Source organism: Pristis pectinata, chromosome 33 (assembly GCF_009764475.1).
Source record: "Pristis pectinata isolate sPriPec2 chromosome 33, sPriPec2.1.pri, whole genome shotgun sequence".
Classification (NCBI taxonomy): Eukaryota; Metazoa; Chordata; class Chondrichthyes; order Rhinopristiformes; family Pristidae; genus Pristis; species Pristis pectinata.
In genome coordinates, this window is record NC_067437.1 from 13,350,534 (window position 1) to 13,364,862 (window position 14,329).

Genomic DNA, 14,329 nt, shown 5'->3' on the forward strand with positions numbered 1-14,329 from the left:
TGCGGAAAATTCTCAGCGAGAGGTTGTCCAAATGTAAGAACAATAAGAGTGGAGAAATGGCCAGTGTGCTTTGAGATGCCTGCAGATGCTGTCAGTGCTGGGTAAACAGTAGCTGTGTGGATCACAGGCGAGGCAGCTCAGTCCTTCTTTGGAAATGTCTTGATGCACTAACAGCAGTGGATAAGAGCACAGTCACAACTTAATAAGGGGGAGGATCCTAGTAAACCTCCGTGAAAGATACTGTGTCGTTTTGCTAAAATACCAGCCATAAGATCACATCACATTTAAAACATACAACAGAACAGCACAGGAACAGGCCCTTTTGGCCCAGGATGTCTGCGCCAAAAACGGTGCCAAATTAAACTAATCCCTCTGCCTGCACATGGCCCATATCCCTCCATTCCCTGCGTACTCATGTGTCTGTCTAAGAGCAAACACCACTATTGCATCTGCTTCCACCACCCCTGGCAGCCTGTTCCAGGCACCCACCACCCTCTGCGTAAAAAACTTGCCCTGCACAAATCCTTTAAACTTACCCCCCTCTCCCCTTATGCTCTCTAGTATTTGACATCTCTGCCTCTGGGAAAAAGAGTTCCATCAGCCAGAATAATTACTTCTTAATAAAGATTAACTGAAACACGGCCAAAATGGAAGTGTTACATTGACAACTGACTTACACTGATTATCAGTACCATTCTCAAGGCAAATTACCCCTGCGTTAGGAATGTACCCAGTCGAGGATTCTCATTCAATGCCACACCTTTTACTCCTATCGAGAAGGGAAAGCATTACAGCTGGCAGCAGTGGGTGTGAACATCACCAATAGCCTGTCCTGTTCCAACCATATAGATGCCACGGCCAAGAAAGTGCACTCTACTTCCTCAGCAGACTAAAGAAATTCAGCATGTCCTTGTTGACCCTCACCAATTTTTAGAGATACACCAAAGAAAGCCTCCTATCCAGATGCATCACTTTTTGGTGTGGCAACTTCTCTGACTGAGACTGCAAGAAACTGCGGAGAGTTGTGGACACAGCTCAGCTCATCACGGAAACCAGCCTCCCCTCCATGGACTCCGTCTACACTTCTCGCTGCCTCGGTAAAGCAGCCAACATAATCAAAGACCCCACCCACCCCGGACATTCTCTCTTCTCCCTCCTCCCATCGGTCAGAAGGTACAAAAGCCTGAAAGCACGTACCACCAGGCTCAAGGACAGCTTCTATCCCGTTGTTAGAAGGATCCTGAATGGATCTCTTGTAAGATAAAATGGACTCTTGACCTCACAATCTACCTTGTTATGGCCTTGCACCTTATTGTCTGCCTGCATTACTCTTTCTCTGTAACTGTAACACTTTATTCTGCATTCTGTTATTGTTTTCCTTTGTACTACCTCGATGCACTGATGTGATGAAATGATCTGTATGAATGGTATGCAGAACAAAGTTTTTCACTGTACCTCGGTGCAGGCAGTAATATAATAAAGCAACCAATGTTTTTAGTGATTATTGATTAATTGGCTGCCTGCCTGTTTGTTCCTCCTTCCTTAAACTCCATCACCACTTCCCATAAGCCTCGATATCCACTCCCTGAATCCCACAGCCTCCATGTGGGCCAACCCTCCTTCCACCTCCCTCATTCCCAGGGACCCAGACCTAGCACCAGCCACCTGACTCCTGCCCTATTTCTTTTCCTGGATATCACACAGTGAGCTCCCCACTCATCCCAAAATCTGTTGTCCTGATCCAACTCTCTGCTTTGTGTCCTCTAGGGACTTAATTTGTCAGATACCCTACCATGAGCACAGCAACCAAGGAGTTTGCACCTCTGACGTTAAAGAGATTTAGAATCATCATATAGAGCGGCATGGTGGCGCAGCGGGTAGAGCTGCTGCCTCGCGGTGCCAGAGACCTTGGGTCCTATCTGTGTGGAGTTTGCATGTTCTCCCCGTGATTGCAAGGGGTGCTCCGGTTTCCTCCCACACCCCAAAGACGTGGAGGTTGGGAGGTTAATTGGCCGCTGTAAATTGCCCCCAGTGTGTGGGTGAGGGGTAGAATCTGGGGGGGGGGGGGAGATGATGGGGATGTGGGGAAAATAAGATGGGATTGGTGTAGGATTGGTGTGAAAATGGGTGCATGATGGTCAGCAGGAATTCAGTGGGCCAAAGGGCCTGTCTCCATGCTGAGTGGTTCTACTTTACTGCAACAAATGGGAATCCATTTAAACCATTTAAAGTTAGGTGGAAAGTGCCAGAAATTATTACTCCCAGTTCAAAACCAACAACGTCCTCCCTCTCCTCACGAATAGGAACATGTCAGAGGATGAGCCGGAGCCATCAACATGCCACACAACAGGCATGGGCAACAAACACTCATTCTGCCAGCAATTCCCAGATCCCAATAAATGAACTTTAAAACATTCGGACAGTGTAATCTCCAGTAAGGAAAATGGCACATACTTCCAGTGTGATTCCAGAGTGTGATACTGCCATGAGTCAGAATGAATAGAATTCATGTTTCCAGGGAATGCTGTATCTGTCAATTGTTGGTATAATCTCAGTCATCGAGCGGGAACCCCAGATTGTTTGCAAAACTGGCTGAGTACAGAGGTTGCTGGCAAAAGAGAGGCGAGTGGTAGCAAAATAATTGAACAGCAGGATGAATTCAGAGCATCTCAGCATTCAGTTCTCTCGAGCACACAGAGTGGAGCTGTAATCACCACTGGCATGAACTGTCACCATCAGGGGTATCGTCAAGATCAGTTAAAATTCTCACAGACACACAGCGAACATGCCTGTGGACTGCCACAGTTGATTCAGGCGAAAGGTCTTTCATTTATGAAGCCCCTTTCACTGCCTCAAAGTCTTAAAGTGTTCCAGAGTCAGTCTCAAAGATAATTGCTGTTGAAAATTAACACAGCAGTAATGAAAATCATAATGCAACATGCATCTGTTCCTGGAACAGATCTTTGATTGACTGGGTCTTGAGGCATAGGCTGCATAAGCTCAAAGCACAAGTACTAATAAAGCCATCAGTTACCCAGGCGGAAGTTGACACTGTTCTCATCCTGCTCTCTGAGGATGATAGCAGACAATCCAGACCACCATTTAGGGCAATAGTGCAGGTTTCTGTAGCACCAAGGAGCAAATCAGCTGCCCGAACATGTTTAGCAGCTGCTCCACAGTGCTGACAGAACTGAACAACACTAGAGTTCACTGAAACCATTTCAATTCAGCTGGGACACCACATCTCACTGCCGCTCCAGTCCTTGATGGCTTGGCAGCAGCTGGGAATTCATTTCAGGATAAGTGATAAGACACATTGAGAAAAACCACAACAGTACTCGTACTCTGAAGGGAAATACCTACCCAAAGGATCCCAGTCCCGATCCAATGGAAATGCCTTCCCAATGTTTGAGCAAAGTAAAACTCCCATAATCCGGCGCCCTTGAGGCTATGGAGGGGTCGGACTAGCAGATTTTCTGGACTTTAGGATGTTAGTCCTATTAATATCCAAACACACTTTTAGTTCACTTGTTTTACATGTTACACAGCAGCATAATAAATTGTCCAGTTTAAAGAGAGCAGGATACGCAGAAGCATCCTGGATCCCAATTCCAGCCGCAAACCCACCCACATTCCTGATCCTGGCATTCCAGACTCCAGACCCTGGCTCCGGTCTCACACCTGGCCCACAGTCCTGGAGCCCGTTCCTGACCACACACTGTAATGTGGCAGATCCGGTGACTCCTAGTTTCACAGCAGCTAAAGCATCAGTAGAGATTGTGTTGAAGCTATTTGTACTTGCCAGGAATGAGACAAGAAATGGGCTTGGCCATGCATGTTAATGTTTGAACTGAGACTGAAACTAACCAATAAACGTTAATACTCATAACCTGACACTGAATGGGTACAAATAAGATAAGATTTCTTTATTAGTCACATGTACATCGAAACACACAGTGAAATGCATCTTTTGCATAGAGTGTTCTGGGGGCAGCCTACAAGTGTCGCCACACTTCCAGCGCCAACATAGCATGCCCACAACTTCCTAACCCGTACGTCTTTGGAATGTGGGAGGAAACCAGAGCACCCGGAGGAAACCCACGCAGACATGGGGAGAACGTACAAACTCCTTATAGACAGCAGCCGAATTGAACCCCGGTCACTGGCGCTGTAAAGCGTTATGCTAACCACTACACTACCGTGCCCAGCAAAAATGGACAGTAGGTAGATTAAGATCATAGAGAGCTGAGGTTAAGGCAAGAAGTGGGTACATGGCACTGCCTCTTATATTTGTTCCCCTGACAGAGATAACAAAGTAACTAGTAATAATGCCTGCACGTTAGCAAGAATTCACATGTAAAAGGTCAGCTGGGGGCAGGGATCTTCCAACTAACAATTTATAAAACTGTTTCCACAGGTCAGGTGTTTGCATCCAATTTAAGTATCAGGTGACCTCAAAGACTCTCAAAAACAGGGGAATACTAGAAATTAGGTGCGGGAGTAAGCCACTTGAACTCTTGATTAATGTTGGCCTCAACTCTGGATGCACTGGACACCTCTGGAAACTGTAATATACACTCCTGCCACATATCTTCATTACCTTTCTCTTACTCAATTATATTGCCAAATTTAAATCACATTTTTAAAATTACCTCTGCTTTATTGTGGGTTTGGGAGATGCTGTTAAAGTAACTGCAGTGCTACACTTTGGAAGGACAAACTCCAACGCGGAGTACAAGGTAAATGGCAGGATTCTGGGTAGTGTAGAGGAGCAGAGGGATCTGGGGGTTCATATCCACAGATCCCTGAAAGTTGCCTCACAGGTGGATAGGGTAGTTAAGAAAGCTTCTGGGATGTTAGCTTTCATAAGTCGTGGGATCGAGTTTAAGAGCCGCGAGGTAATGTTGCAGCTTTACAAAACTCTGGTTAGACCACACTTGGAGTACTGTGTCCAGTTCTGGTTGCCTCATTATAGGAAGGATGTGGAGGCGTTGGAGAGGGTGCAGAGGAGATTTACCAGGACGCTGCCTGGTTTAGAGAGTAAGCATTATGAGGAGAGACTAAAGGAGCTAGGGCTTTACTCTTTGGAGAGAAGGAGAGACATGATAGAGGTGGACAAAATATTAAGAGGAATAGATAGAGTGGACAGCCAGCGCCTCTTCCCCAGGGCACCAATGCTCAATACAAGAGGGCATGGCTTTAAGGTAATGGGTGGGAAGTTCAAGGGGGATGTCAGAGGGAGGTTTTTCACCCAGAGAGTGGTTGGTGCATGGAATGCGCTGCCTGGGGTGGTGGTGGAGGCTGATATGTTGGTCAAGTTCAAGAGATTGTTAGATAAGCATATGGAGGAATTTAAGATAGAGGGATATGTGGGAAGAAGGGGTTAGATAGTCTTCGGTGTGGTTTGAAGGTCGGCACAACATGGTGGGCTGAAGGGCCTGTATTATGCTGTATTGTTCTATAGTTCTATGATCCTATGAATTATTGGGAGACTATTGACTTTATATCTGCTACACTGTCTGAATGGTTTTCCTATTAATAATTGCCAAATTACTGAATTTTGTTGTACTCAGTTACTGCACTATTGGGGTGATATGCTCATTTCCCCCCCTTTAATTGTATTATCACACTAATCTGCTCTTTATTTGCTGCATTGGGGAAGTGATTACCCCACCAGCCCCCCCCCCATTCACTGCACCACTGAGACAATATATATTCCAGATTTATCAGAATAATCTTTCTAATTAAACAACAAAATCTAAAGACCAGGCAGCATCCGTGGAGGAAAGCAGGCCGTCAACGTTTCGGGTCAGGACCCTTCTTCAGGACTGAAGATAGGAAAAGGGGAAGCCCGATATATCGGAGGGAAAAGCAGAGCAGTGATAGGTGGACAGAAGAGGGGAGGCGGGGTGGGCACAGGGTGGTGATAGGTAGATGCAGGTAAGAGGCAGTGATGGGCAGGTGCGGGGGAGGAGGGGAGAGCAGATCCACCGGGGGATGGGGCAAAGGTAAGGGGGGAGAGGAAAAAACGGTAGAAAAAAAAGAGGCTGGGAAAGGGAAGAAGAGAAGAAGCGTGGTGGGGGGAGGGGGCAGAGGGTGGGGGGGAGGCAGGGGGTGGGGGGGAGGCAGGGGGGTGGGGGGAGGCAGAGGGTGGGGGTGGGTGGGGGGGGAGGCAGAGGGTGGGGGGGAGGCAGGGGGTGGGGGGGAGGCAGAGGGTGGGGGTGGGTGGGGGGGGAGGCAGAGGGTGGGGGGGGAGGCAGAGGGTGGGGGTCGAGGGGGTTGTGGGGAAGAGGGGTGCGGATTACCTAAAGTGGGAGAATTCAATATTCATGCTGTTAGGCTGCAAGGTTCCAGACGGAAAATGAGGTGAGATGAGACTCCAGCATCTGCAGTCCATTGTTTCTCTAACAAAATCTAAAGCTGGCTTCTCAATGCTTCTCTCCTGTGGTCACTTCACATGGGCTATTTTGTTTAGACTTCCCAATGCGGGATCTATTTTGTGGACACCCCCATTTCTGTGAGCACTCCTTTTTAGGGTCATAGAGTTACACAGCATGGAAACAGGCCCTTTGGCCCAACCTGTTCATGTCGACCATGTTGCCTGCCTGAGCTAGTCCCATATCCCTCTAAACCTTTCCTATCCATGCACCTGCCTAAGTGTCTTTTAAATGTTGTAATCGCACCCGGCTCTACCATTTCCTCTGGCAGCTCGTTCATGTACCCACCACCCTCTGTGTGAAAATCCTGCTTTACTCTGTACTGTTATTGTTTTTACCTGTACCACATTAATGCACTCTGTACTAACTCAATGTAACTGCACTGTGTAGTGAATTGATCTGTACGATCGGTGTGCAAGACAAGTTTTTCACTGTACCACGGTACAAGTGACAATAATAAACCAATACCAATATGTTTCACCTTAAATCTATTCCCATCTAGTTTTAGATCCCTCTACCCTGAGATAAATACTGTGACCATTCACCTTATCTATGCCTCTCGTGATTTTATCTATCCCTATAAGGTCACCCCTCAGCCTCCTAGGCTTCAGGGAAAAAGTCCCAGCCTAGCCAGTCTCTCCTTATAACTCAAGATGTCCAGTCCTGGCGACATACTTCTGAATCTTTTTTGCACCTTTTTCAGCTTAATGACATCCTTCCTGTAGCTGGGCGACCAGAACTGTGCACAGTGTGGTCTCACCAACATCTCATACAGTTGCAACATGACGTCCCAACTCCTGTACTCAGTTCCTGACCAATGAAGGCAAGTGTGCCAAATGCCTTCTTCACCACCCTATCCACCTGTGTCTCCACTTTCAGGGAACTATGAATCTGTACCCCGAGGTCTCTGTGTTCTACATCACTCTCCAGCGCCCTACCGTTCACTGTGTAAGTCTTTCCCTGGTTTAACTTTCCAAAGTGCAGCATTTCACACTTTTTCTGTGGTTATAGAGCAATGGGTACAGCATGGAAACAGTCCCTTTAGCGCACTGAGTCTGTGCCGACCATCAAACCCCCATTTTTACACTAAACCTACCCTAACCTATTTAATCCTCCCCACATTTTCAACTCCCCCCAGATTCTACCACTCACCTCCACATTGGGGGCAATTTACAGCGGTCAATTAACCCACCAACCGGCACATTTTTAGGATGTGGGAGGGAACTGGAGCACCCGGAGGAAATCCACACACAGTCACAGGGAGAACATGCAAACTCCACACAACTCCCGAGGCCAGGATTGAACCAGGGTTGCTGGAGTTGTGAGGCGGTGGCTCTACCAAGCTGTGCCACTGTGCCACCAACCTAGACTGGGTGGTGTTACTCTAGTTGTTGCGCCCTGCCTGAGCTCCGGCTCAGTGCTTGAGAACTGTGCTGCTTCTGGCTTCACGTTCAAATGGACAAAGAACGAAGATTCCACCTGTTAGTGTTTCACTGTACTGTAACCTCAGAAACAGGGAAACAGGCTCACACCCAGTTATCAAATCATAGGAAACATATCATAAATAGAAAATGAAAAATTGTGAGCATGAAAAAATCACAATCAGTCAGAAGATCGATCTGCTGAGGCAGGGACCACTCTCCCAGCCTGATCATACCCTTGTAAAGGCCCAGTGACCCCACATATTACCTTTAACCTCCACAAAGCCATTGCCTCCACACAGTCTGCAGGCAAAAGGGATGTGGATAGGTTAGGTGTGTGGGCAAAGAACTCGTGGAGTTCTTTGAGGATCTCCACAGCCTAAGGTAGGGCCCTGGGAAGCCCAAAGGCGTAGAATACCTAGACCTTGCAAAGCAATGTGACAATGCAAAGACTCCCGGTCCAACACAGAAACCTGGAAATTCCTTCACACGACCCCAAGACAAACCTGTGCAGTTAAAGATCAGCTTCCCCTGTAATACAGCGACATTGTACCCATCAATATGTCTCATCACCAGTTGGAAAATCCAAGCCCTGACTCTTTGACAAAGAAAAGCAAGGTAACATGCCTCAATGACCACCGACCAGTGGCTCTGACATCCACCATCATGAAGTGCTTTGAGGGGTTGGTCATGGCCCGCATCAACTCCAGCCTCCCAGACAACCTTGACCCACTGCAATTCGCCTACCGCCGAAACAGGTCTACAGCGGAAGCCATCTCCCTGGCCCTATACTCAGCTCTGGAGCATCTGGACAGTAAAGACACCTACATTAGACTGTTGTTTATTGACTACAGCTCTACCTTCAATACAATAATCCAAGCAAACTTGTCACCAAACTCCGAGACCTAGGTCTCAACACCTCCCTCTGTAACTGGATCCTTGACTTTCTGACCAACAGACTGCAATCAGTGAGGATAGGTAGCAATACCTCCGGCACGATTATTCTCAACACTGGTGCCCCACAAGACTGCGTCCTCAGCCCTCTACTCTACTCCCTATACATTCATGACTGTGTGGCCAGATTCTGCTCTAACTGTATCTACAAATTTGCAGATGATACCACCGTTGTAGGCCGTATCTCAAACAGCAATGAGTCGGAGTACAGGAAGGAGATAGAGAGCTTAGTGGAATGGTGTCATGACAACAACCTTTCCCTCAATGTCAACAAAACAGAAGAGCTGGTCATTGACTTCAGGAAAGGGGGCAGTGTACATGCACCTGTCTAATCAATGGTGCTGAGGTCGAGAGGGTTGAGAGCTTCAAGTTCCTGGGAGTGAACATCACCAACAGCCTGTCCTGGTCAAATCACGTAGATGCCACGGCCAAGAAAGCTCACCAGTGCCTCTACTTCCTCAGGAGGCTAAAGAAATTCGGTTTGTCCCCTTTGACACTCACCAACTTTGATCGATGCACCATAGAAAGCATCCTATCTGGATGCATCAAGGCTTGGTAGGGCAACTACTCTGCCCAGGACCACAAGAAACTGCAGAGAGTTGTGGACACAGCCCAGTGCATCACAGACACCAGCCTCCCCTCCTTGGACTCTGTCTTTACCTCTCACTGCCTTGGTGAAGCAGCCAGCATAATCAAAGACACCACCCACCCGGGTCATTCTCTCTTCTCTCCTCTTCCATCAGGTAGAAGATACAGGAGCCTGAGGGCACGTACCACCAGGCTTAAGGACAGCTTCTACCCCACTGTGATAAGACTATTGAATGGTCTCTTTATACGATGAGATGGACTATGACCTCATGATCTACCTTGTTGTGACCTTGCACCTTATTGCACTGCACTTTCTGTGTAGCTGTGACACTTTACTCTGTACTTCTATTGTTTTTACCTGTACTACCTCAATGCACTCTGTACTAACCCAATGTAACTGCACTGTGTAATGAATTGATCTGTACGATCGGTATGCAAGACAAGTTTTTCACTGTTCCTTGGTACAAGTGACAATAATAAACCAATACAAGGTTTTTGTTTGTCCTAGCACCTTTTTTGTGGCTCAGATCCCCAACAACAATGCCCAATATTCATCTCCAATACTACTGTCAATCAATAACTCCAATTCATATGCAAAACAATGAAGTTCCACTAACCCAGTTTCACCTGAAGCGGTGTCACTGAAAGGGACTACACTGGAACTGTGCACTTCGAGCTCACTGAGATCCGTGGTCTCAAATACAGATTCACACAGACACCCGGACTGCTTTTCCTAAGGTTACTCTCAACTTCCCCGTCTCAGGATCATTACATGTCACTGCCATGGATCTCTGCCACAACTTGTCACCCCACACCCCATTCCCTCACAGTCCATCTCCCCACACCCCATACCTCATTGCCCCACAGTCCATCTCACTCCACTCTCCACCTCATCCTACACCCCATCGCGCCCCACACTCCAGCGCCCCACATTGCATCACACCCCATCGTCCCATCTCACCCCACACCCCATCTCACCCCACACCAGTGCCCCACACTCCATTGCACCCCACACTCCATCAGCCCCCACACCCCATCTCACCCCACATCCCATCATGCCCCACACCAGTGGCCCACACCCCATCACACCCTACGCCCCATCACCCCCCACACTCCATCAGCCTGGAGAACATAGCCGAGTTTCTGGAATATGGCAGGAACGCCCCTCAGATGAGAACTCCACCCTTGAACCAGATGTAAACTGCTGCACCTCAGCAGAAGAAAATGACCCATGTTCTCCAGAAATGGCACCAACAGGGAGGGCCAAGGCATGGGACCTCGACGGATGTTAGCAAGGTGCTCAGTACGGCCACCCAGGGTTGGGTACAGAGGTTCTCCTCATTTGTAACTGTCGCGAGGACTTGCTGAACCCGACTATCACCAACTCCTTTAGCCGTGTGGTGATCGGTGGTAAACTTCCAGAAACCCACTTGAACACTTGTGAATGGATATCAGATCCACAGGGTTGGGGTTGGCAGTGATGTAGCCCATGGTTAAATAGTCTGCCTGCACATCTTAAAGGCAGGAGCATCATAACCGGTCAGCACGTGTGGTACCCACAGAGGATGCAAGGTCAGGGGTGGATTGGTGCAGAGTGACACAGGAAATGCCCTGCGATGCTGGGCTCTGGGGAACACTCAGCCCACACTGAGGATCCTTCACTGTCTGGAGAGAGCATGGAAAATAATGCACGGGATTTAAACAGGGAATGAGATGAGAGTGAGGGATTACTGGATAAAATTCCAGTAGTCTGACATCATTCCCGCCCTCTCCTGCCTATCCCCCCTCCTCACCTGGATCCACCCATCACCTGCCGGCTCTTGCTCCTCCCTTCACCCCGTTATACTGCCCACCTCCCCTCTTTCTTTCCAGTCCAGATGAAGGGTCTCGACCATTTCCCTCCACAGATGCTGCCCGACCCGCTGAGTTCCTCCTGCGCTTTGTGCGTTGCAAGTGAAATCCGTGACGGGTTTTCAACACAACAAGCCCCTTAAACGTTAAAGAATCTGGCGCTAACATAACTCCAGAGAAGTACACGGTCCTCGTGTGGACAAGTGGGATTGGTACAGATGGGCAAAGGGGTGGGACGCATTGGCCCGTTTCTGTACAGTACACCTCTGTGACTGTGACTCCATCCGACTGGGAAGCGATGAAGCAGGGAGTTAGGACACATTTGATGTAGCCAACAATGTTTCCATTATTGCACTGTGAATTCTACAAACTATAACAAGGAACACTCTGAATAATAACGTTAACTGAGTCCTTAATCATTTATGAATTTTCAAGAAGCCCTCGCAAAAATATTCATTTTCGCTTTAAGATGTGTTAATAGTTAATGAAACTGCAGTACTTTGCGAATATCCACATCCAGAGAGTTTATTGGCACGGTCGTCCCTTCATAAAATTCGTGACTTTGCAACTAAACCGCGCTGGCGAAGCGCCAGAGAAGTTTTAATCTTCCTCTCTCTCGGTCACACTGGCGGCTGGGATTTCGCTTAGACAGCTGTTTTACTCTTTGCCCTGGCAATAAAACTTTAACCACGGAATAATAAACGCAAAAAAAAAACCAAAAGAATACTTACAAGTCAGGGATATTTCCCGATCAGAGTCACAAATCTCGGATGCTGCTCTGCCTGCACACTCCCTTTGTATAACGTTTCGATAACAAACTCTGTCGCATGAACAACCCGCTGGGTTCCTCTCCGCATGTAAAATAAAACGAGATAAGTGCAGAGAAAGGAATGTAATTGTGTGTTTAACCGTCAGCTCTCGGGCTGGAGGTTCCACAGAGATTTATTTCTTCTATGCGGAAGTTCAGACACAAAAATGTCAGCAATGAGAACGATTCAGAGAGTCTGCCTCAGCTGGGGCATTGGAAGTTTGACTGAAGCCAAACTTACCTTCAGAGCGCTAGCTCGGTCCGTCACCAGCTCTCCGCCCTTCCCGCTCCCCGTTGCCCCCTTTTCCCAAGTTGGATTTTTGGAGATGAAGTATTTTGGTAGCGGGGTGGATGACAGGTTCAGGAAAAATGTCAGGAATGAAATCAACGCGATGACTCAGTGCTGGAGGAGTGATCTGCCTTCATGTTCTCTCCCGGCGGAGAGACACGCTCTCCAATTCACTCCAGCAATCCTGAAATAAAAGGGAATCTCAAACAGCCCCGAGGATTTGTGAGTTCGCTGACCATTATTGCCTCTTTGCTTGGATTATCTGACAAATATGCCCGGAATGTTGGATTTTTCTCCTTGGGCGCCGGGTGAGAGAACGAGATGGTCCTGACGCAACCGAATGCAACCCCTCTCTCGCCCTTGTCTCGCACCCAGTAACTCCCAACCAAGGACTGAGTCAAGCGGGAGTCCTAACCAGCTACAGGAAGGAGAAGGGCTACTTGGAAAACAAAAGTTAATTGCATCTATTGTTAACTCCCTGCCCCTAGTTTGCACAACGGCGTATAAGAACTTTGGCTGCTACTGAACATTTAGTGCAACACACTGAGTTCTGGATTTTCTTCATCCAGCTCAGTTTTGCACTAACCCTGCACTCATTTTGTATTCTGTATATACCGTTTTTTGCTCTATTTGTACTTGCACAATTTTTTTGTCTGCGTTTATTTTATGTCCTCTGTTCTATGTATGTTCTCTGTTGTGTGAGTCTGGGGGAAACGACATTTCGTTCCTCCATGTATTTTTATAGCATATGGGTGAATGGCAATAAGGTATAACTTGAACTTGAACTAAATCGGGGCACGGGGTTACTGCAGGGCCACTGGTATTGTAACTTGACCTTCCAGATAAACTGCCCATTTCCTGCAAACCTCACCACAACGACGATCTGGCGGGAGGAAGACGGACTTAACGTCCCACGTCAGCTACCCTTCAGCTGATGGGAGACCATGGACCTGGTGTGGACCATATCTGACTGTCGTGGACAGCACTGGTCTCCTGGTTTAAGGTCGGGCGTTGATGCATTGGAAGCAGTTCGGAGAGACTCGCTGGACTAATACCTGAAATAGGAAGGTTGTTGTAGGAGGAAATGTTGTACAGGGTGGGCTGGTATCTGCTGATGAATGGGGGAACGACTTGATCGAAACATATCGGATCTTGACAGAGTGAATGTCAAGTCGAGCTTACTGTCATGTGCGCCTGTACGGTGAGGTACAGGTACAATGAGAAACTTGCATCACAGGCACAGACAACACACAGAACATAAGTGATACATACATTACACAATACTGAAGAGAAAAAAACTGCAAAACAAGACATTGACGCAAAAAAACCCCACAGAGACAAGTCCACAGTAATGCAAGAGGTGGTCCTAGTGTTGGGAGGTGCGAGAATCTAGACCCAGGAGTCACTTCATAAATGAGGGGGCACCCTTTTAACATCGAGTTGGAGCAGTGTTAGTGGGCGTTGAGGTTTGGAACTCTCCTCCTCAAAGAGCAGTGGAAGCAGAGCCTTTGATGGCGGATGGATTCCTGCTGATCAAGAGGGTGAGTGGTTGTGTTGGGTAGGTAGGGATGTAGTGTTCAGGTTTAATTCAGATCAGCCTTGATCTTATCCAATGGCAGGACAGGCTGGAGGGGCCGAGTGGCCTACTCCTGCTCCTAATTGGTATTATTTAATACTCCAGTGTCATCTTCTGCCTTTGTATGTCTGCCCAACTGATCCCACCTCCCTCTTAAATACCCTGACGCCAATAACTTCTGGGTTTCCTTTCACATTAACTTCCATCTCTTCCCATAATCCATCCGGTTTCACGTTCCCTGCCACTTACTGCATTCAGCTCTTTCACCGGTGAGTTACTCCATTCACCTTTTCTTTGCTTCTTTATGCTCCATCTCCTTCATCATTCGTGGAGCCGTCACCTTGTGCAGGTGCTTATTCTGTACCTGAAATGTCTCCTCTTTAAAAGTAGCCCAACCTTCAGTGA

The 14,329-nt window shown here is 47.8% G+C and overlaps 1 protein-coding gene across 3 annotated transcripts in view; it reads right to left on the bottom strand.

Annotated features, from left to right (window-relative positions):
• The window catches only part of LOC127585543 (transcriptional enhancer factor TEF-1-like), a 70,859-nt gene extending 58,223 nt beyond the window's left edge, over window positions 1–12,636 (bottom strand). For 2 of the 3 annotated variants that reach the window (XM_052043098.1, XM_052043096.1), the window contains exons 1-2: window positions 12,301–12,636; window positions 11,983–12,098 (exon numbers count right to left, since the gene is read on the bottom strand). The gene's annotated coding sequence lies outside the window, so the exon portion shown is untranslated. Of the gene's footprint in view, window positions 1–11,982; window positions 12,235–12,300 lie in introns of those variants that run through there. The other variant, XM_052043097.1, reaches the window with a different exon arrangement.
• Between the last annotated feature and the right edge of the window lie 1,693 nt (window positions 12,637–14,329).